The following is a 21,172-nucleotide window of genomic DNA, read 5'->3' on the forward strand; positions in this document are numbered from 1 at the left end:
CATCCTCTGGCCTGCCCTGGGCTCTGCTAACTTCACCATCCTAAACCAGCTGCCTCTGTCACCTTACCCTATTCCCCATTGAACGGCGTCACATGTTTCTCAAGGCCCTGGCATTTCCTTGTCTAAACCATCCACACCTTTTCTTGCATCTAAGGGAACTGGCATGTCATTTTTAAGTGGAATCAATGCCAATATGATTTTATTTAGTTCTTCAATGTGCCCAAATATGCCAAAGAGTATGTGCTAGAGACAGTGAGAATTTGTGAAGAATTTTAAGTTATCATGGCCCCCTGTGTAGAAGGAATTTACAGTCTAATTCAGGAATAACAATAGGTCATTAATTCATTTGAAAACACTAGTGCTACTGGACTATATATATAAGCCAGAGGGGTGGTAAAACTATTTTGGATCCTACCATTCACTGAATTAAGTTTTTGTCCTATTTAGCATTTACCACTTGGTGCTTCAGTTATGATTTTGTTGATTGCTTGATGCTTATTACAAGCTTCCAAATGCAAGAAAGTAGGTGATCAGGGAATATATTCTGCAACTTGATATAGTTTATGCGTGATAATATCTGTAAAGTGCGAAGGAAAAATCAATACATATACTGTCTCCCCCAAAGGTGACAAAGATAATTTTTAGGTGTGTTTTGTTTTCTGGAAAACTGGCCTGGGTTAGAAAGCTCCCTCCAACACTAAGCAATCCCTCTCTCAGGCACATACACTTCCAGGGGGAGTTGACTTCCTTTTTTTCATTACTGACATTGCAAGAGCCCTGGCTCTGTCTCCTCCTGCAGAGCCAATGTCAGCATATTCAGGAGGTGATTCATTTCTGTTACCTGCATCATAATCAGCCTCAGCATCCTACCACGCAATGCATCACTGTCAGACCCCCTGACTTCTTGATATCTCTTTCCTTGTGAGTCGCCTGGAGATCCTATCGCACCTGATAGCTAAACCCAATGCCAGAACAACCTGCTGGAGGAGGTGAAGCGGGAGGAGCTCTTTGGTGTATGCTGACTTCATGCACCCTCCCTGACAGCCCTTGATAACTTTCCAAGGAGCACCTTAATTTGTTTGATGCTAATCTATTTGTTAGGTCCTGTAACAGAATCAGTCAACTGTCAAGTGTGCCTCTTTCCTGCCTCCTGAGAGGGCCCCAGGCTTTATTGAGGTCCTGGTCATCCCACGTGGACTCCACTCTCCTTCAACATCTCCACTGTGCCGTTCAAATTATATGTGGTTGCTGAGTTGATTTGGCATTTGTCATGCACACAAAATAAACATCTCAAAAACCATTTCAACTTAGTAATTCTTCAACTTCAGTCAATCAAATGATCTGCCAAAACCTACCCAAAGAATTCTTTAGGGTGTCAGGACATATGCTAACTCAATCTATTGAAGTAATTTTTTTTTGAACCACGTATACTGTCATGTCCCCAATTTAAAGTCTCTTTTGCTTATCTTGCTACATTTCCTCAGTTTTTCCATTCACCACCATCACACTGTTCCTTGAGTAGAGAACACCCCCAGAGTAGACCTGACCCAGTATCACTGAACATGGATCCTCATTCCAAATATATCCCACCCCCACCCCCCGGCACACTCTCCTTTATGCTATGCACATTTACTCTCCCTTGCATATTGGAAGGGAAGCCCTATGATCATGCCAGTAACGACTCAGCATCGTTGATAGGTTGGAAAATAACCTCACTTGTTCCACGCAGGACCCAAAGCTCTCACATAGGAGACATTTGGCTTAGCTTAGAGGTGGACTTCAAAGACTATGATGATAGACAGATTCTACGAGCATCATGATTCTAGCTTTGGTCCTGGTGTTACACTGTTACCAGCCGAGTTAATGGCTGTAGGCACATATTTGTACACAGTGATGATGTTAGTCTCATGTATTATTGGCGTAGAAGGTGATTATCCAGAGATGTTTTCTCCCAACTAGCTCTTTTTACAGTTTAATATGTGAAGAACAGAGAGATTAAGAGTCCTGCCCCATGCCTTCCACCTTGCTGAGTTTGTATATTTAAAATATCATTTTAGAAATTCTTTTCCAACAGTTTAGTTTCCCTTCTTTCCCGGAAACACATAGAACATTCTTAACACCACAGAAAGCCTGCCTTCCAGGAGACACATGGAAGAGGAAGGGAATAGCTACAGATAGCTAAGAAAAGTCACACTGTCACATCATATGATATTATTGTGATATTGAGATGTTATTGTAATCTTCAAACAACTCTATGGAAAGGGAACACTTCATCTTCCCCACCACAGATAAGGAAATCTTGGCAGAGTCACCTGATAGTAAGAGATGTAGCAGGATGCATACCAAGGTAGTATAGTACTTTGCTTACAGGAAACGTAATCCTTACTTGGTGGATCTAGTGTCAAGGTTCCAGATTTGCTGAAGAGGAAACTGAGGCTCAAAGGGATTGTGAGTCTGACACAGCAGGACCCGAACTGCCCCACTGCTTCCCACTCTGCCGTACAGTTTCATGGTGAATCCATCAGAACACAAGGACTTGGGGTGGGCATTTGGCCTAGTGGTTAAGATACTGCTTGGGATACCTAAATATCATATTGGAGTGCCTGGGTTTAGTCCCAGCTCCACTTCCAATTCCAGCTTCTTGCTAACGTTCCCCCTGGCAGGCAGCAGTAATGGCTCAAGTAGGTGGGTCCCCACCACTCATATAGTAGACCTAAATGGAGGTTTCAGGTCCTGGTTTTTCAGCCTGCCACAGCCCCCGGATATTACAGGCATTTGGGGAGTGAGCCAGAGGATGGTGCTGTCTCTGTCCCTCTTCTCTCAAAATTACAAACACACAAGCACACACATTCACACACACACTCCAAGACAGTGACTGAAGGTATTTTATCCCTGACCTGGCAAAGCTGAGTTGAAATCAATTTAGAAAATTAATAAAAATAGTAGATGCTTCGGCAATATACTTCTATTTTGACTTTCTCTTCCTCTTTGTCTGTTGTGAAGGAGAAACAAGACACATTTTAGCTAAGATATTAGGCCTGGTAAACTTCCCTAGACAGGGGATGAAGTGTGTACCATGCATGGCACTCCTTCCCAGATGCCTAATATGCCTTCCAGCACAAAGCCTGTTCAACAAGCATGTGGCAAATGAGATTATAATGCCAAACTGGCATGTCACCACCCTGATCTTCCCACAGTGGGCTCAGTCTACTGCCTCGTCTGATGCAGGAAAGAAATTTCCTGTGGGACATTATCTGGAAGAAGTCTCTCTGTCTGTCAGTGGTGGTTAATTTTCAGGCAGCTGTGCCACAGAATGCAATGAGAATAAAGATTTAATCTGCAACTCAAGAAACACAGCTTCAGGGTGTGAATCCCAGCTCTGGCAGGGGGTTGAGCAAACAGTCACAATATCACCATGGTCTTGCACTTGAGATGTGTAACTTGTCAGAGCAGCGAAATCTCTCATGAAATGTGTGTTAGGATGATGTTGTGCAGGCAGAAGGCTGTTCAATGGTACACGTCCCTGAAGACACGTTTCAATTACACATGCACTGCAATTAGGGACGGAGAAGGCTGGATGGGGTCACCAAGTTTATTTCCTCTGCCAGGATGTTCACAGCCTGGGATTTTTGTTTCATATAAAAACCTCCCAAAGTCTCGTTTATACAATTGCGTGTGGGAGGCTTGTCCATAATCTTATAAGCCAAACATGGTTTCCCACTAATACCTCGTGAACTCTCATTTATTTATACTACTATTTCCCAACTATCTTGGAAAATATCTTTTCAGTAAGTTCATCAAATCATCTTCCTACTTTGTTTCCTAGATCGAAAGAATGTTATTCCTGTAATGCCCCCAAAATGATCACCAAGTCAGAGTTACTCACTTAGAAAATGGGAAACTGACAGAGGCTGAATTAGGGCTTTCACCTGAGTTCGAATCGAATGCCTCTTATTATTTGTAACCAGTAACTACCATTGCATAGTGCGAGTCTAAAGCTGTCAAATGTAGGATGAGGTTAATATATAATCATGGCACCAGATTAAAAAACAAAACCAAACAGCCCAAACAGCTGCTTTTATTTCTTACATTTTAGAAAACAGAATTTGATCAGTGCTGCCTCTCATGCCACTGAATAATAGTGTTTTGTAGGACAGAGTCAGACTCAAGACACTACTTGTCCTGCAGACACATCTGCAAAAAAGCAACATTCTAAAAAGAAGTAAGCATTTAAAACAATCACCACCAGCTACAAAGATTTGATCATAGGGACTTCTTTCACCTTGATACAATTTTATACTTCTTGGTACAATATTCTCAGTGTTTTGATGCTAAATGTATATTTTTTTGAGGGAGACAGAGAAACATTTCTAGAAGAGACACATAGCAATTTGTCAAAACAGATTTCTGTGTGTTTTTTTTTTTTCCTTATTCCTTATTATTGGGCTGAACTGTATCTCCTAAGGATTCCTTTGTGAACCTCTAGCCCCTAATGTCACTGTATTTGGAGATAAGCCCTTTAGGGAGTTAATTAACATTAAATGAGGCCATAGGGGCAGTATCTTTTCAGGACACCAGAGTTTGCTTTCTCTCTGCACACAGGGACACAAAGGGAAGGTGGTTATCTTGCAAGTCAGAAGGAGAGACCTGTCTAGAACCAAAGCAGCCAGAACCTTGATCTTGGACCTCTAGACTTAAGAATTGTAAGAAGATACACTTCTGCTGTTTAAGAAACCCAGACTGCAGTAATTTGTCAGGGCTGCTCCAGCAGACTAAGGGACTTATCAACTCCCCCCCACCCCTTATAGTTTGAGAACTTGGTGGCTTTTAGTTTCACCTGAGGTTTGGTTGGGTGAAAGATCCCAGCAGGGTAGGTTTTTCTTAAAACTGCAGAGGATGCCAGAGATGATTGTATTTCATGGAACTGGCCCCAAATCCGCCTATCCCCTCACACCATTCCATAAACTATAATCCCAGTAGTATTAGCAACTGCCTTTCTCTTTGTAGATTCATACTTTGAGAGCCCAAGGGACAGATACTAATGTTCTCTCCCAAATTCTGCATCATTGGTTTATAGACATTTATGTACCGTGGCTGGTGCTGTGGCACAGTAGGTTAATTCTCTGCCTGCGTTGCCAGCATCCCACATGGGTGCCAGGTCTAGTCTTGGCTGCTCCTCTTCTGAGGAGCTATGGCTTGGGAAGGCAGTGGAGGATGGCCCAAGTCCTTGGGTCCCTGCATGGGAGACCTGGAAGAAGCTCCTGGCTTCTAGCTTTGGATCAGCCTAGCTCCAGCTGTTGTAGCCATTTGGGGAGTGAACCAGCAGATGGAAGACCTTTCTTTCTGTCTTTCCTTCCATTTGTCTGTAACTCTACCTCAAATAAAGAAAATATTTTTTTAAAAAAGAAATTTATATACCAAGAATTATTTTCATCTCACAGAAGTATGGGAATTTCATCATTTATCAGACATTTCACCTGACTAAATCGACAAGAAAATCAGCATAAAGTAGTCTATGTAAAGGGCTTTTTTATTTAAAATAGTAATTACCACTTTTATTTAATTTGGGTTAATGCTCTGAACCTGAAATTGACATTTCTCCTTAGTCAAATACAGTTGTGTATCAATTATGTGCTGAGATAGGAAATAAATCAAGAAAGGCACACTTAGGAAACTCCTGGTAGGATTGTACCCATTCTCTTTAGCAACAAGTGGTTTTGATAAGCAGTCTGAAGTCCACTAATCACATGAGCTGAAATTCTTCAGCTTGTTCCACTGAGTTCTAGTGCTGGCAGCAATCTGACTTGACAGGTTTACTGGGTTCCAAGGGACAAGTGGATTGGAGGCAAGGCACATCCCTGAGGGTAAAAGGCCAGTGTTGACTATCTGAAGCCTCCTAGCATCTTTCAATAAAAGTAACTATTGTGACTTCTGGGCTCACATCAATAGAATGTCCTTTAAAACGTTTGGTTTCTTGCTCATAATTTGCATATTAATGACAACTGACAAGTATATAACGTCTATGTAGTATGCACTTGACTTTGTGTTTTTAATGCAGCTGGCCTTGCAGACACAGTTGCACAGCCTGTTTTTCTGCAGTCAAGATAAAAATTTAAAAAAATATCATAACTTGGTGAAAAAAACCCTCTCTGATAAAAGATACTCTTATGCTCCAAGCCCTAGTTAAAAAACAAACAAAAAAGCACAACCAAAATTCTAAAGGCTATTCAAGTTAATTCTGGAATTGAGGAAGGCCCCCCTCTCTGATACAAACAAAGTATACTCGGTCTTGATGGAGTGTATCAAAGGCTATCTATCTTCTAACTACAAAGAACATTGAGGGAAACATATTTTAGTATGTTGGCATCAAAGAGAAATTTGTTGTTGTAGCCTCGAGATGCTCCCAGAACACTAAGCAAACATTCTGGCGGTGAAGTGGATTCTCGCTTAGAACCATCCCTTAGGGAAGCTCACCCTTCCTCCTGTTGGGCCCTTGTGGAGCAATGGCTTCCGTTTACTCCCATTTGCTTTTCTGAACTCCCATTTGCTTTTCTGAAAGTGCATCTTAGCCACCAAGGTTGGTGCCTTATGGGAGCTCATGGCAGGGACCCATTGCCACATTTCTCAGAGTACTTGGGTAATGTCTGCAGTGACTTGTGGGCTGGGGGTTGACTCTGATGGCAATGGAAGCTGTGCAGTAGGGGCCTGATCTTCACTTCTCGCGCTCTGTGTCTGCGGCAGGTGTGCCCTGAGTTCTGTATTTGCATTAACTTCACTTGATCCTCATGACAGTCCTATGGGAAGTCTCATCAGCATCCGTGTTTTGCAGGTGGGAAAGCAGAGACTGTGTGATGTAAGGGACTATCCCTCTTCCACTGCAACAATACTGTGAACAGAGATGGAGGGAAAGTTACTTGCTTATCATTGGCACGGTTCCGTATGTTTGAGAACTGCCAACACCTCTGACCCTCAAGCGTTGTATTGACTTCCTCCTATAATCCAAACTAGAACCCTGGACTCCCGAGGCCTTTTCCACATCCACAGTGGCTGCTTCCCCAACCACAGGCATCCGCAGGAGTGAGAGGAGGGGGCTTTTGCGAGCTTTGCCCAGGAATGGACTGCGGAGAGGAGTGGGCAGGAAGCTGGGGAGACCAGGGAAGTGTTCACTCCTCTCAAGGCTGCAGATCAGCTAGCTGCCCTTCACAAACACGAGGGCACCAGTGCTTCTCTGACTAAAACACACACATGGGAAAAGCAGTGGCAAAGAAGGTATTGGAAAGAATGAGGCTTTAGTGGTCATGTCTGCCGGCCCTTTTTCTAGATTCTTCCTGCTTTTTGCCCTCTTCTTAGATTTGCTGTTGGCTTTGTATTGCAAATACAGACACACATACACAAACATACTCATCTGCAGCCACACATACAGAGACGCATAAGTATGTATTATGGCTGTCGGATGAATACTTGTATATTTAGATTTGTACACCTATATATGCAATTATATGTAACACTCCAATCTTAAAATGAGGTTAAGCCCTTATATCTAAGTGCCTGCTTATCCTTTATTTTCTGTATGTCATCTTTAATGTTGGTTTTTCTGACCAATCATTAGCTCCACAATGGCTGCAACTATCATTAACCCAGAAGCCCAGCACCAAACGTTAATGATGAACTAAAGAACATGGAGAGCATGTGAGAGCCCACATCCAGAAGTTGCCAGCAGATCAGCAGCTAGGACTGTCCCATTGCAGACAAAAGCTTGAGTCAGCAACTGAAAACCATTGAAGAGGCAAAGGGTCTAAAATACCTTCATTGTGGCACAAAAATAATTATCTTCATTTCTACATTTTTATCTCACTGATCTTGGATAAGCACTTTCACTTTTTTTTTCCTCTGTACTTGGGCAACCCCACTGTTTCATGGTTATTTTGTGCTTGGGCTCCCCATTGGATACTGGTGATTTTGCACATGGGCACATTTCCAATGCCCTGGCCAATTCTGTGGAGCCTTTGGCATGCCCCCCTCCCCCACACACACATTCACACTTCCCAGGTTTTGTTTCTACACATACCCAAGAAGTTTCCCTTTGCCTCAAGTTCTGTTATTATGAGTGCCATTTAGAAAATTTTATTTTCGCCCAAAGCATTCAAACCACGGGATAAAAGAGAGGCCAAAAATGGAAGCCTCCTCCCACTGCACATTACATTAGTGGCATTTGAAAATTACAGCCTCACCAGCTTTCCTGAAGAAATACTGCATTTTTCATCCTCAGTGGCTGTGATTAAGTAACACTCACTTTGCACAGCTCCTGTGGCGACATAGCTCCATTACAAAGGCCTCCTGTGTGGCATTCAGGTCATTAGAAACTACACAATCTATTAGGAAACAGTAGCAGAGCTGCTAACAATCCCTCCGAATGATGGTTTCCTTTCTAATTGTGGCAAAGAATAAAGACCGAAATCGTGATGGTTTTTAGAGTTGAATAAAACAGGGAAGTGGAAGTATATATACCTATATATGTGCGAAGAGTCACACAATGTCAAATGCACTTCTCAGAACTTTTGTCCATAGACTGTACCGATCCCAGGAATTGGGGTTTCTTTTCTGGATTCTATGTGCTTTCCAGGCTATGTCACTTAATATACTGAACCTGCACATTTTTGAGCAACTTTGTGTCCTCTACTGAAGATGGAGTTTTTTTGGATGCCTCTACTAGGTCCTGGACCCCCAATTTGGGCTGACATTCAACTGTAACCCTGACTACAACCCCACTGCAGGAGGTGGAACTCAAGTACAGCCAGGCTTTCTGTGCAGCGGTCCAGGCCCATGTGGTGATTTTGGCCAGGGCCTCATTCTGGCCAATGCTGGCCCTTCAGGTGTGTGTGGACACACAAGCACCATGCTACCCCTGCCTACGTGCCAGAGTATCACAACCATTTCATCTTCAGTCTTGAGTCCTCAGAGCCTGTGAGATGCTGGTCCCATAATTTACAGGCACGTTGACTAATCTTTGGGGGAAATCTGGCTTACGTGGGAAGTGATTGACTATGTGGTACCCTTTCCCCCGAGCTAATACTAAACCCAGACCCCAGATGCACTCTTGGCATTCCATCTTTCCAGTGACATATAAAAATGAGGGACCACTCTGGGCTGTGACGGATCCCATGGTGCTTTTAGGAAGACTGGAGACTTAATTCTTAATGTGTGGCAAAATGTCAACTTGGAGAGTGACATTCCAACTACCCCAAATCCTGCTAAACTTTTACAGATTGTTCTGTTATGTGCCCCAAAGATTAACTACCATGTACTGGGGTTCATTTATCTATTAACACAATTTTCCTCCCAGACATGGCCATATTTTAGCAGTGGATTTCTGCAAACTCTATGTAAAATATTGTAGCATGCTGGAGTAAGTAAATGTTACATAAAATAAATTATTTGATGGCCAAGTGGGCATTTTCTTATAAGAAAACTTATTTTTCATAAATACTGAAAACTGAATTGTGAGGGGGTGAAGGTGGGAGTGAGGCATAAGGGTAGATGTTTACCCTTTTTGCCAATTGGATGTCTTCTCACCACCATTACAAGAAGATATTTTTCATATGGGTCCAGTATACAAGCTTCTACTTGAAGAAATTTAGCTCTGAGAGCCTTGCTTTTTCTATTATCTGAGTTTGGTTCCCAAAAGTCTTCTGTAGCCACACTATTTGTTCCCTTTGCCAGTTCCCCTTGGAGACTAAATTCTACATCTCAAACTCTGAAAAGGAACTCTTCTATGTGGGCTGTTCCACTGTCCCAGACATTAATAGAGGAGACAGGAAGGGCTGGGCTGGGAGACTGGATTTGTGAAAGTCAAAGGATAAGCCCCAATTTCCCAATTTCTTTCAACATTACTTTTTTTTTTAGTTTGTACTGTTTTTTTTTTTTTTTTTTTTTTTTTTTTTGACAGGCAGAGTGGACAGTGAGAGAGAGAGACAGAGAGAAAGGTCTTCCTTTGCCGTTGGTTCACCCTCCAATGGCCGCCGCGGCCGGCGCACTGCGGCCGGCGCAGCGCGCTGATCCGATGGCAGGAGCCAGGAGCCAGGTGCTTTTCCTGGTCTCCCATGGGGTGCAGGGCCCAAGCACCTGGGCCATCCTCCACTGCACTCCCTGGCCACAGCAGAGGGCTGGCCTGGAAGAGGGGCAACCGGGACAGAATCCGGCGCCCCGACCGGGACTAGAACCCGGTGTGCTGGCGCCGCTAGGCGGAGGATTAGCCTAGTGAGCCGCGGCGCCGGCCTGTACTGTTTTTTTGTTCCCACTGTAACCTAAGCTTTATCCAATGATGACATACTAGAAAAATAAGTCATTTTCAGAGGTCAGCCTTGCACTGCTGAGCCGCTGCAGTGTGTCCTGCCACCTCAACATTGTGAAGACCCCCATCTGTCCACATTTAAGTTTACTCCATGTCTCTCCAATGCCTCCAGCTGAAATTTGACACTGGTTCCAGTCCTTTAGCTCTGGGAGTCCCACAGCCCATGCTGCCACAACTCCTGAGACATGTCGCAAATTCTCATGAAGTACCAAGGAGAGTTACATTTGGCCCTAACACCAGCAGTCCTCACCTAGGCTTTCCAGGATGGGCTCATTTTGAATATAGACCATCAGTGTGGATGCAATCTTACATACTGTGGATCAATAACAACACAGCTGATGATGTGTGCCGTCCATAAAATCCACTCTGACTACCTCCTAGTTGCATCTGAAGGGGAGCTGTTTTGTTTGTTTCTCTGGGAAATAATCCCAAATTCAAAGAAGACTTGCAAGATTCTCTCTATCCAGCATCATCTGTTTTTAATATTTTACATTAATTATCATAGGATCACATGCTTGCTTTCTCTCGGACCCTCTCATTGGCCCTCTCCTGTATGTCTATGGTATAGTGTATCTACATCAATTCTTATATGCTAATATCTATCACTTGTCTACTATCTGAGGATAATATTTAAGGGTATACTGAAGAGAATTACACAAATTATCACCTACCAAATTAATACACAACATGCTATTTGAAAATAAATGTACACATCATGGCCTTTTATCTCTTAATATTTAAGTGTATATTTCCTAAGGACAAGAATAACCTCTTGGGTGGTGAGTGTTGTGATGCAGTGGAAGCCACCATTTGGAAGACCCATATCAGCACGCAGCTCTGACTCCCTAATCTTTGCATCTACGACTCTATCCAAAAGACTGCACCCATCTGGTACTCTCTCTCTGTGACATTCAGCCCAACACTAAGTGGTAGCAGTAACAGCAGCATCTCAGGGTGGAGGACACTCAGCAGTCATCTTTCAAGACTTCAAAAGCAGGGCTGCCCCTCGTTCTTGCCTTTCTCTGAGGCTGAGAACCCCTCTGCTCTTGGGTGTCCCACACATTTCTCTCTTCCTCTTTGTTGTCTACCCCTAAGCCCATTTTATCCAGAAAGGAAAAAGAGAGTGTGCAGCACAGCAAAGCCACCCACTCCTAGCTGTACCAAAAGAGACCAAAGAACAAGGAAGAAAACATCGGCACCACCCGGGCACCCGACATAAGCACAGCATCCTGAATGTCTGCTAGCTGTTCAGAGAGAATGTCCCTTGAGGAAGCCACAGGACAGCGCTGCTGGATGAGGTGAGGCAAAGCCTTTGCAAGAAACATCAGGGACAGAGGGGCTGGAGGGAGTGGTGGGGCTGCTCCGTGAGCTGCGGTTGCTTGTCCCGAGAACATGAAGTAACTGCAGACTCACGTGGCTGGAGAATGAAGTGGGAGTCACACAGACCCCGTTGGGCACTAAACAGCCTGTGGGACTTTGACGTGAGCTCTTCAACCCAAGTCTCACTTCCTGTATGAAGAAAATGAGCCTGGCATCAAACGTGCTGGGCAGAGGCCCCAGCAAGAAGGTAGGGTGGGAAGTAGGGCTGGTTCTCAGGAGTCTCAGCCTTACATGATTTATGGCGGGAGTGCTCTCAGGAGAAGCAGAGGAGAGAAGCTGGGGACGAGCTTGGGCTTCACTATCTGGGGTGCTATGGAGACAGACATGGTCCAAACTAAGATACGGGTGGATCAAACTTCTGATTCAGGGCCAGCCACACTGTCTGCTCCGGGGAGGTGCGAGTCCCTTCTCAAAGAAAGGGACAGGTGAACAGCCAATCCTCAGGCAGCTGGAGGCTGTGGGGTGATGCACTGGCTGCACCGAGGTACCAGCAGCCGCACTATAGAACGCCCACCCCAGCTGGCTTCTCTCCGGAAGATGGAAAGCTGAAAGAATGCGGTGCTAGGATTTTGTAATGAAAATGGTTGACCCCTCACATCCCAGAACTCTCTGAGGCATGCTGGACTAATGGATTCCTTTGAGATCTGCCTTTATTATTATAAAGATCCTTGGTTCCCCTAGAAGACAGAGGTACCAGCTGGGAGGCCAGGCCTGTGGTGGAGCTTCAGGCAATCTCCAAATTCCCCCCAGTCTCCTGGGAAGAGGTGGAGAGAGGCAAATGCCGGACCTTCAGGTGCCTCTCCCCAGCACCCCGTCCTCAGCATCATTAGTGTTCCACTGTGCCTTCCTGCACAGTCCTTTCTGGGTCACTGAGATAGGAAGTGAGCATCATTTGTAATCTTCATCCCTTTTCTGAGAGCTGGCAGGAGGATGGAGAAGGGCAAGAAAGTGGGAGCCCAGGCTGTGGGAGGGTGGAGAATTCATCTGCATTCGTTTCTCAACCTGTTAACTGGTAGATCATTCTCTCCTTGCACAGTCTGGGGGCTGGGCTCCAGTGTGGATCCAGGAATTACATGGCTCAGCAGAGGTAATGTGCCCCATTAAATGCTAAAAATGCTGGTCAAGGCTGGGTCCAGAAATTCATCACGGGCAATATTCTCTTTCTATATTAGAAGGTATGGTACCTACAAGCTAACTACATTTTCCTCTGAAAAATATATATATAGGTGGATATGAATCTTCTTATGCATGTGATTGCTTATTATACAGACACCCATGTCTACATATTTGTACAAATTTTCCTATCCTCTTTGGACTTTCTCTCCCCACTGGATTCTAAGTCCGGTCACTGCTGTGACCCCAGCACCTACAATGGTGATTGAGCAGTAAGGGACTTAGTAAGCTCTATGGTTGGGGTGTGCTTTGTCTCCCACAGTTCATGTGCAGTGTGGCAATGCTGGGAGGTGGGACTAGTGGGAGGCCCTTTGGCCCACTGAGGAATTAAGGTGGCTCTCATGCAGCACCCTGCTAGTTCTCATGAGAAGGTTGATAGACAAGCCCACAGATGGCCACATGGACTTCTCTGGCCTCCTGTCCAGCGGTGTGATCGTTTGCTCCGTGTGCACCCACTGTCATTGCCATAATGTGATACAGCCAGAAGAACCCTCACCATGCTGAGCCCATGCAGGCGCCATTGCCCTTGACCTTTTCTTTATAGAGTTAGGCTGTCTCAGTTCCAGTAACAAAATGCACGAATTAATATTAACATAAATTTTTAGATTTGAATTAATCTAAAAATCTTTGGAACAAAAGATAAGATGTTCAATTTTTAAAGCCAACCTTGTATAAAAAAGCATATTTTAAAGGAGCATATTTTTAGTTGAGGAACCAATAAAATTCATGAATGCTTTATACTGAAAAAAATTGAGTTATGTGGCCTCCTACTACCTCTGACTCATCATCTGGTTTCTTTTTCTTGGCTCTACCATAAACTAGAATCTATAATTTTTGCTTTGATCAATTTGATTTGTGTAAGGATACAGATACTGAATTTCAAAGTCAGAATTCCAATTGAACTGAAGATTCACAGGATGAAACAGACCTGCCTCAGTTTCTCATAATTGTTCCTTTTGCTCTAAGCCTTCTTTTTCTTTTTTTATTTATTTGACAGATAGAGTTAGACAGTGAGAGAGAGAGAGAGAGAGAGAGAGACAGAGAGAGAGAGAGAAAGGTCTTCCATCTATGGTTCACGCCCCAAATGGCCACTACGGCTGGAACTATGCTGATCTGAAGCCAGGAGCCAGGTGCTTCCTCCTGGTCTCCCATGCGGGTACAGGACCCAAGCACCTGGGCCATCCTCCACTGCACTCCTGGGCCACAGCAGAGAGCTGGACTGGAAGAGGAACAACCAGGAAAAGAACCCGGCGCTCATACGGGATGCTGGCACTGCAGGCGGAGGATTAACCAAGTGAGCCATGGCGCCGGCCCCTCCAAGCCTTCTTTCAAAAAAAGGCACATCTATTGCTGAGGTAGAGAGACTAGGAGTTTTCTTCCACACTTTCCTTCTTCGCAGTCTTCTTCTGAAATTAGACATGGACTTCTGATCTTCCCTGCTATTTTATGAGCGGATTTATAAAAGTGACTGACAAGCTTCCATGCAAATACCAGTAATTCTGAATTTTCCTTCAGATGATCTGCCTACTCAAATATGACTGAGTCACATTTGGAAAAGGGAAGGGAGGGCTCTTATGAAGGTCCAGTTCTTGCCTTCTCATGTGAATAACTGACACTTTAGAGGCATAGCTCAGCCTACTCATTTTCCATTAGGATTCTGGGCAACTAAGTGGGTATAGGTAGAGGTTAATGTCTTTTGTCTGGTGTAGTTCTTTTGGTAACTTGGCCTACCAAAGCTTGCTGAAATGGGATAATGAATTTTTTTTCTACTAAATTAGGTTTCGTCAAAGATAAAACTATAAAAACAGCTCTGTATACATGAACATAACCAACTGGATGGATTAATGAAGTTTCTGAAACCACAGGTTTTCTTTTTCTTTCTTTTTTTTTTTACTGTAAAGCATCTTTCCCCTAAAGAGGGAGAACACAAGTTACACTGATTCATTTTTTCATTTATTCATCCATGTAGTTGTTCATTTAAACCCAAATATTTTATTGTTATTTTGTATTCAGTGCAGAGCTTCTTATCAGAAATGCAAAGATGACCAATTTATGGTTCCAAATCTAAGACAGTCTCAGTATGATGGAGGATGTCTTCATAAACTAGACCTGATAACCACATTTTAAAATGCTGTTACTCTCCTTTGCTCTGGCTTGAGCAGAAGTTGTCACCCCAGATTTCTACCTAAGAGAATAGCCATGTCACATGTTCACCTCCACAGGATTTGGGATATTTTTACTTAGCTTGCTGACAAAGTATGTGTGGACCTGCTACAATCATACAAATCAAACAAGCAAACAACGTGGGAAATACCAAGTATTGGCAAGGGCACTAAATAATTGAAACCTCTTATACATTTCTAGAGGAGGACAAAACAGGATAGCCAATGTGGAAAATTTGGTGGTTCCTCAAAAAATTAAATATAGAATTCCCATATAATTCATTAATTCACTTCTAGGTAAATGCCCCCAAAGAATTAAAAACAAGGACTCGGGTCAGTTTCCATAGCAGAATTATTCCAAATAGCCAAAAGATGGAAACAACTCAGAAGTCCATCAATAGAGGAACAGATAGACAAAAAGTGGTGTACACATACATTGGAGTACTATGCAGCAGTTAAAAGCAGTGAAGTGCAGGTACGTTCTACGACACTGATGAAACTTGACAGTATTTTGCTAAATGTGCTGGACACAAAAGGGTAAATATTCAATGGTTCCAATTACTCAGAATAGGTAAATTGTGAGACAGAAAAGAGACTGGAGATTACCAGGGGCCTGATGGGCGCAGAGTTTCCATTTGGGGTAATAAAAAATTTAAATCCTAGACAGTGGTAATAGTTGTACAAAACTGTGAACATAATACCGTTGAATTACACACTTAAATGAGTTGAAATGGAAACTTTTGGTAAATATAATTTCCCATACTAAAAAACATAAACAAAGAGTACCTATGGTCATTAACTTGTCAGTTTGCTACTCGCCAGCCAGGAAGTTTATTCATCTTCTACATTTCCTCTACTTATGTCCATTTTTCTTTGAGGTTTAGCAGAAGAAACGTCATGCAATAGTGGCTAACTACTGCTCCCACCAACAATCTCAGGATGTGTTCTCTGAGGGTGGTTTCCCTTAGCACGCGCCTCCAAAGCAGTTTCTACTCCAAGGTAAAGTCTCATGGGCTCCCTTCCCACCTCACATGCACACACCTTGACAGATGACCTTTAACCTGTGACCCCCTCTTCACCTGGGCTAGCACTGTGCTCCACACGCTCCTGTTCATAGTCTGCACCTGCCCACACTGAACTGCGATGGTTCTCAGGATACTCCTGTTGTCTCCTCTTGCCTTGGGATTTCATATCTACTGTTTCTTAACTCAGAAGACCCCTCTTCCTTAGTGACTCCCACAGGTCCTCAAATTTCAGATGAAATTCCCTGGAGGAGATAAAAGCACCACGAGGGAGCTCCCACAGGACTGCACAGAGCCCTGTTTTGACACAAAATTCACTCAGCGCAGTAGTTAACTCCAGGACTCCATAGCATCCTAACTGTGCCTCAGTCAACTCACTGCGTTCTTCTGAGCCTTAACATCTTCTGGATAAAAATGGGATAATCACAGTTACCCATCATAGGGTCATGGTAAAGATTAGATGAACATGTGAGTATATATACGGACTATTGAGCACAGTGAATATAAGCTACTGTTACTGTAAGTATTATTTCACTCTTCCTAGTATCCCTCTATATAATAAATGCTATTTCCTTTATCCTGTGCTGTACTGTAAGAGAGGAGCAATATGCTTGCTGTAGAGAAATGCTGAATGAGTGACAACAGTCTCCATGAACCATTTTTTAAACATGAATTATTCACGATGTGCCTAGGATCAATGCCCTTCCTTGAATGTTGCATTCTACAGGAACAATAGTCTTAGTAGATAAAGTTTTTCTGTTTCAAAGAACATTCCTTGGCAAGGAGCTGCATACTTAAATATAAAATTACTTTTAACAAATAAGCTTCAAAATCTCCAATGAGAAATGGCAAACTCTAAAAGTATAAAATAATATGAATGAAAAGCATGGGATCTTTTGTGGGTATTTAACTTTGATGATTTTTGCTTAAGAAAACTCTGGCAATAGTTACTGTTGGTTTAAAAATTTTATAAGGGGCGGGGCTGGCGCTGTGGCATAGTGGGTAAAGCCGCCAACTGCCACACTGGCATCCCATATGGGTGCCAGTTCGAGGGCCGGCTGCTCCACTTCCAATCCAGCTCTCTACTATGGTCTGGGAAAGCAGTAGAAGGTGGCCCAAGTGCTTGGGCCACTGCACCCATGTGGGAGACCCGAAAGACATTCCTGGCTCCTGGCTTCAGATCAGCCCAGAATCTCCCACTGCAGTCATTTGGGGAGTGAACCGGCAGATGGAAGATATCTCCCTCTCCCTCTCCCTCTCCCTCTCCCTCTCCCTCTCCCTCTCCCTCTCCCTCTCCCTCTCCCTCTCCCTCTCCCTCCCTCCCTCTCTCTGCCCCTGTCTCTCTGTAACTCCTCCTTTCAAATAAATACATCTTTAAAAAATTTTTATACTGGGAAAAAATAATAGGGCATAAGCAGAGCCTAGTTCATTTCTGTCCAAGTGCTTTGGAATAACCAAATCACAATTTTCTTCCAGATTTCCCTCTCAGAAAAAAACATTATACTGAGCACCAAAAAGTAAACCTGTTAAAGTGAAATGAACACTATGAGAAACTGTGACTTGATCAGCCCTCGCCCTGACTGTTGATGAACAACTTAACACGTTATCCCTCTTAGTATTTTTTTTTGTTTATTTGTTCTACTTAATATTTTTGGTTGAATACTGTAATCAATACACAGTTATTCTCAAGTGTTGAAACTTAACTGAAAAGTGGTCGCTGTTAAATATAAGAGTGGGAGTAAGAGAGGGAAGAGATGTGCAATTCGGGACATGCTCAAGCTGACTTACCTCAAACGGTAGAGTTAGAAACATACCAGGGGATTCCAATTCAATCCCATCAAGGTGGCATGTACCAATGCCATCTCACTAGTCCCAGTGATCAATTTCTGTTCACAATTGATCATAATGATAGGACTAAGAGCCAAAGGGATCACATAAACAAGAATAGTGTCTGCAAATACTAGCTGATAGAATCAAAAAGGGAGAGAATGATCCAACATGGGAAGTGAGATACACAGCAGTCCCATAGAATGGCAGATGTCCTAAACAGCACTCTGGCCTCATAATCAGCCCTTAAGGCATGCGGATCTGGCTGAAAAGCCCATGAGAGTATTTCAGGCATGGAAAGCCAAAATACTCTGGCAAAAAAAAAAAAAAAAAAAAAAAAAAAGTCACCCACCACCACCAACAACAACCACCTAAATGGAAGATCTCCGTGAGTGAGATCCCAGTGAAAAGAACAGGTCATCAAAGAAGGAGGTACCTTTCTCTGAAGAGAGGAGAGAACTTCCACTTTGACTACCACCTTGTCTAAATATGATCAGAGTTGGTGAACTCAAAAGGCTTCCATAGCCTTGGCAACTCACAACAAGAGCCTAGGGTGATTACTGATGCCATAAACAGGAGTGTCAATTTGTTAAGTCAACAACAGGAGTCACTGTGCACTTACGCCTCATGTAGGATCTCTGTCCTTAATGTGTTGTACATTGAGATTTAACGCTATAACTAGTACTCAAACAGTATTTTTCCCTTTGTGTTTATATGTGGGTGCAAACTGTTGAAATCTTTACTTAATGTATGCTAAACTGATCTTCTGTATATAAAAAGAATTGAAAATGAATCTTGATATGAATGGAAGGAGCGAGGGAGAGGGTAGGGGAGGGTTGTGGGTGGGAGGGAAGTTATGGGGGGGAAGCCATTATAATCCATAAGCTGTACTTTGGAAATTTATATTCATTAAATAAAAGTTAAAAAAAACAAAAACAAACAAAAAACATTATGGTATAATTATCTACAGCTTTAAAACAGAGTGTAAAATACTCTCTTTATGCTGACAAACAAAGCTCAGTTCCACAACCTAGCAAAACTCAGGAATGAAGTCCAGATGCCTGGAGCCATCTTGGAGTGCCAACACTTGGAGCTACCTGACCACCACCTGCTGCTTCAGCCTGCCCCAGGGCAGCTGTCAGCACACAGCTCCCTAATCATCAAGTCAGTCTTTCTAGGAATCAGTCTCTGATTTTGTAACCGAATTCCGGTGAGATGCACTTTTACCATTTTTACTTGAGCCCGAGTTCCTGCCTATATCCGTATTTCTATAAGTAGAGTCTGCCTGACTTTTGTTGGCCTGCCTTGTCAGCACGCAAGCAAGGCACAGACCTTGGTCAGCTCCCCTTCTGGACGAGGAAGAGCTGCTACTGTGTCTCACTGACTGGTTGGATCACGTGCCAACTTATTCTTGCCCTTCTGATGCCATTTTTAGCTGCGATGACTTGGTTACCAGCAAGCCAGGTAAACTCTCTGAACCTCAGTTTGCAAATCAGAAAGATGAGACTGACATTAGCAATTCTTTGGTGCTGGTTAAGGATTATATGGATGTAACACACATAATACATAGCATCAGACACTTAGTGGGTGCTCAACAAATGATAGTAGTAGTTCATTCTCCCTTAAAACCCTGTCAAAAAGGTAGCAGATTCTGCTAACAACAGACAACTGACTCACTTTTATGAGATACTGAAGTTATAACTAAAAAAATTGATAAATGATTCTGGAATTAAAGTTGTGAAAGCTACGTGGCACAGTGCAAAGATTTTGTGGGCTAGGAATTTAGAGACCAGTGTACTTTGTTCATGAATTCAACAATACATATCTGTGTGATCTTAATAATTTCACCTACAGGGCCTCCCTATCTATCTGTGGATGGTAGGTTAAGTGACATAATGTTTCAAATTCTTACAACTCCAGATTTTTGACTTGCCATGAAAAATACACAAAATCCTCACTTATTAACAAGAATTATTACATCCAGTTAGGTTCCCACTGCATGCTGAATTTAATAATGGGAGCTTAGGTCTCCCCTGCATGTTAGCATTGAGGCTACCTGGCATCAGGGGGCAATAGATGGATGAGTCCAGGAACTCTCAAATAAGGTGGATCTCAAAATGCCGGCTCCTAAATCAGCATCATCAACATCACATGGGAAAATCTCAGGACCCACCAACGACCCACTAAAGTAGAAACTCTGGTGATGGGCGCAGCCATTGGTGCTTAAACAAGGCCTGTATTTTATTTTGATGCTTAATAAATGGAGAACCACTACTGTAACCTCTTCTCTTTGGGGATTCCGTTCTCCTTTTTCTCCTCCCCTTCTCTCTCTCTCTCTCTCACTTTCTCTTATCATTTTATTCTGATTTGAGATGATACATATATTGAGGATATCTACCTCCTTACTGACTAATCCCTATTCATCTCTGAATTTTTAAAAACAAAATAAAAACCTGAGGATTGCCTATTGATCAACTTCATTTCCAGTAGATTATTCTATGTTGAAGGAGACATGAATGCCCTGTGGAAAATTAAGAAAATTGCTAAGGACAAATAAACACTGATTGTTAGGGGAAAAGAAGGCCACTTATCACATTATAAAAGCACTCCTGCTACATTCAGCGCACTGCAAACATCTCACATTTTAATATAACAAGGATGCCTCCAAAGAGCGGTCTCATTCATTGATTTTTCTTGCTATTTTCATTATCTACTTAAGCACAAAATACATTTATTGTGGTTTCAAAAACTGCATGCAGCTGATCAAATTGCCTTCTTTGAAGCAGGGTATCAAATATAAATGGACACCGCTAAATAGCCTCTTTATCAATTCAGAAGAGCATGATCCAAACATGTGGTAAGGCCTCAAACCAAAGAACATATGTCTTAGGAGTTAGTGTTCACATACAATTTAGCATCAGATGAACCCAGAAACTCAACTGTTTACATTGCCGATCGTGGAATTTGTGTAAATCCTCCGTGGCTGTCCCTCGTCTTTCTAACAAGATCTCAGCAGCCTTATCTCCCACCCCCTGCCGTGTCTACTCCCTTTCCAGCTATCATGTAGGGAGCCCCGTTGCACAGGCAGCCTAGTACTCACATTCCCCTACCCAAATGCCTCTACCGAATCCTGCACATCATTGGTCCCTGTAACACATTATCACACCATTCAGTTCTCATCCCTATTGGGATGGTGCTATGGTTTGAAAAGGATATAGCTCCCCAAATCATGCAGATGGTAAGTCCCAGTCATAGGT

General features: G+C 43.1%; 1 protein-coding gene across 4 annotated transcripts in view; it reads right to left on the reverse strand.

Annotated features, from left to right (window-relative positions):
* GPC6 (glypican 6) overlaps window positions 1-21,172 on the reverse strand; it is a 1,205,004-nt gene that overhangs the window by 204,757 nt on the left and 979,075 nt on the right. The gene's annotated exons all lie outside the window — the stretch shown is intronic.

This window comes from Oryctolagus cuniculus, chromosome 9 (assembly GCF_051225735.1).
Source record: "Oryctolagus cuniculus isolate XC-2025 breed Fujian yellow rabbit chromosome 9, ASM5122573v1, whole genome shotgun sequence".
NCBI lineage: Eukaryota > Metazoa > Chordata > Mammalia > Lagomorpha > Leporidae > Oryctolagus > Oryctolagus cuniculus.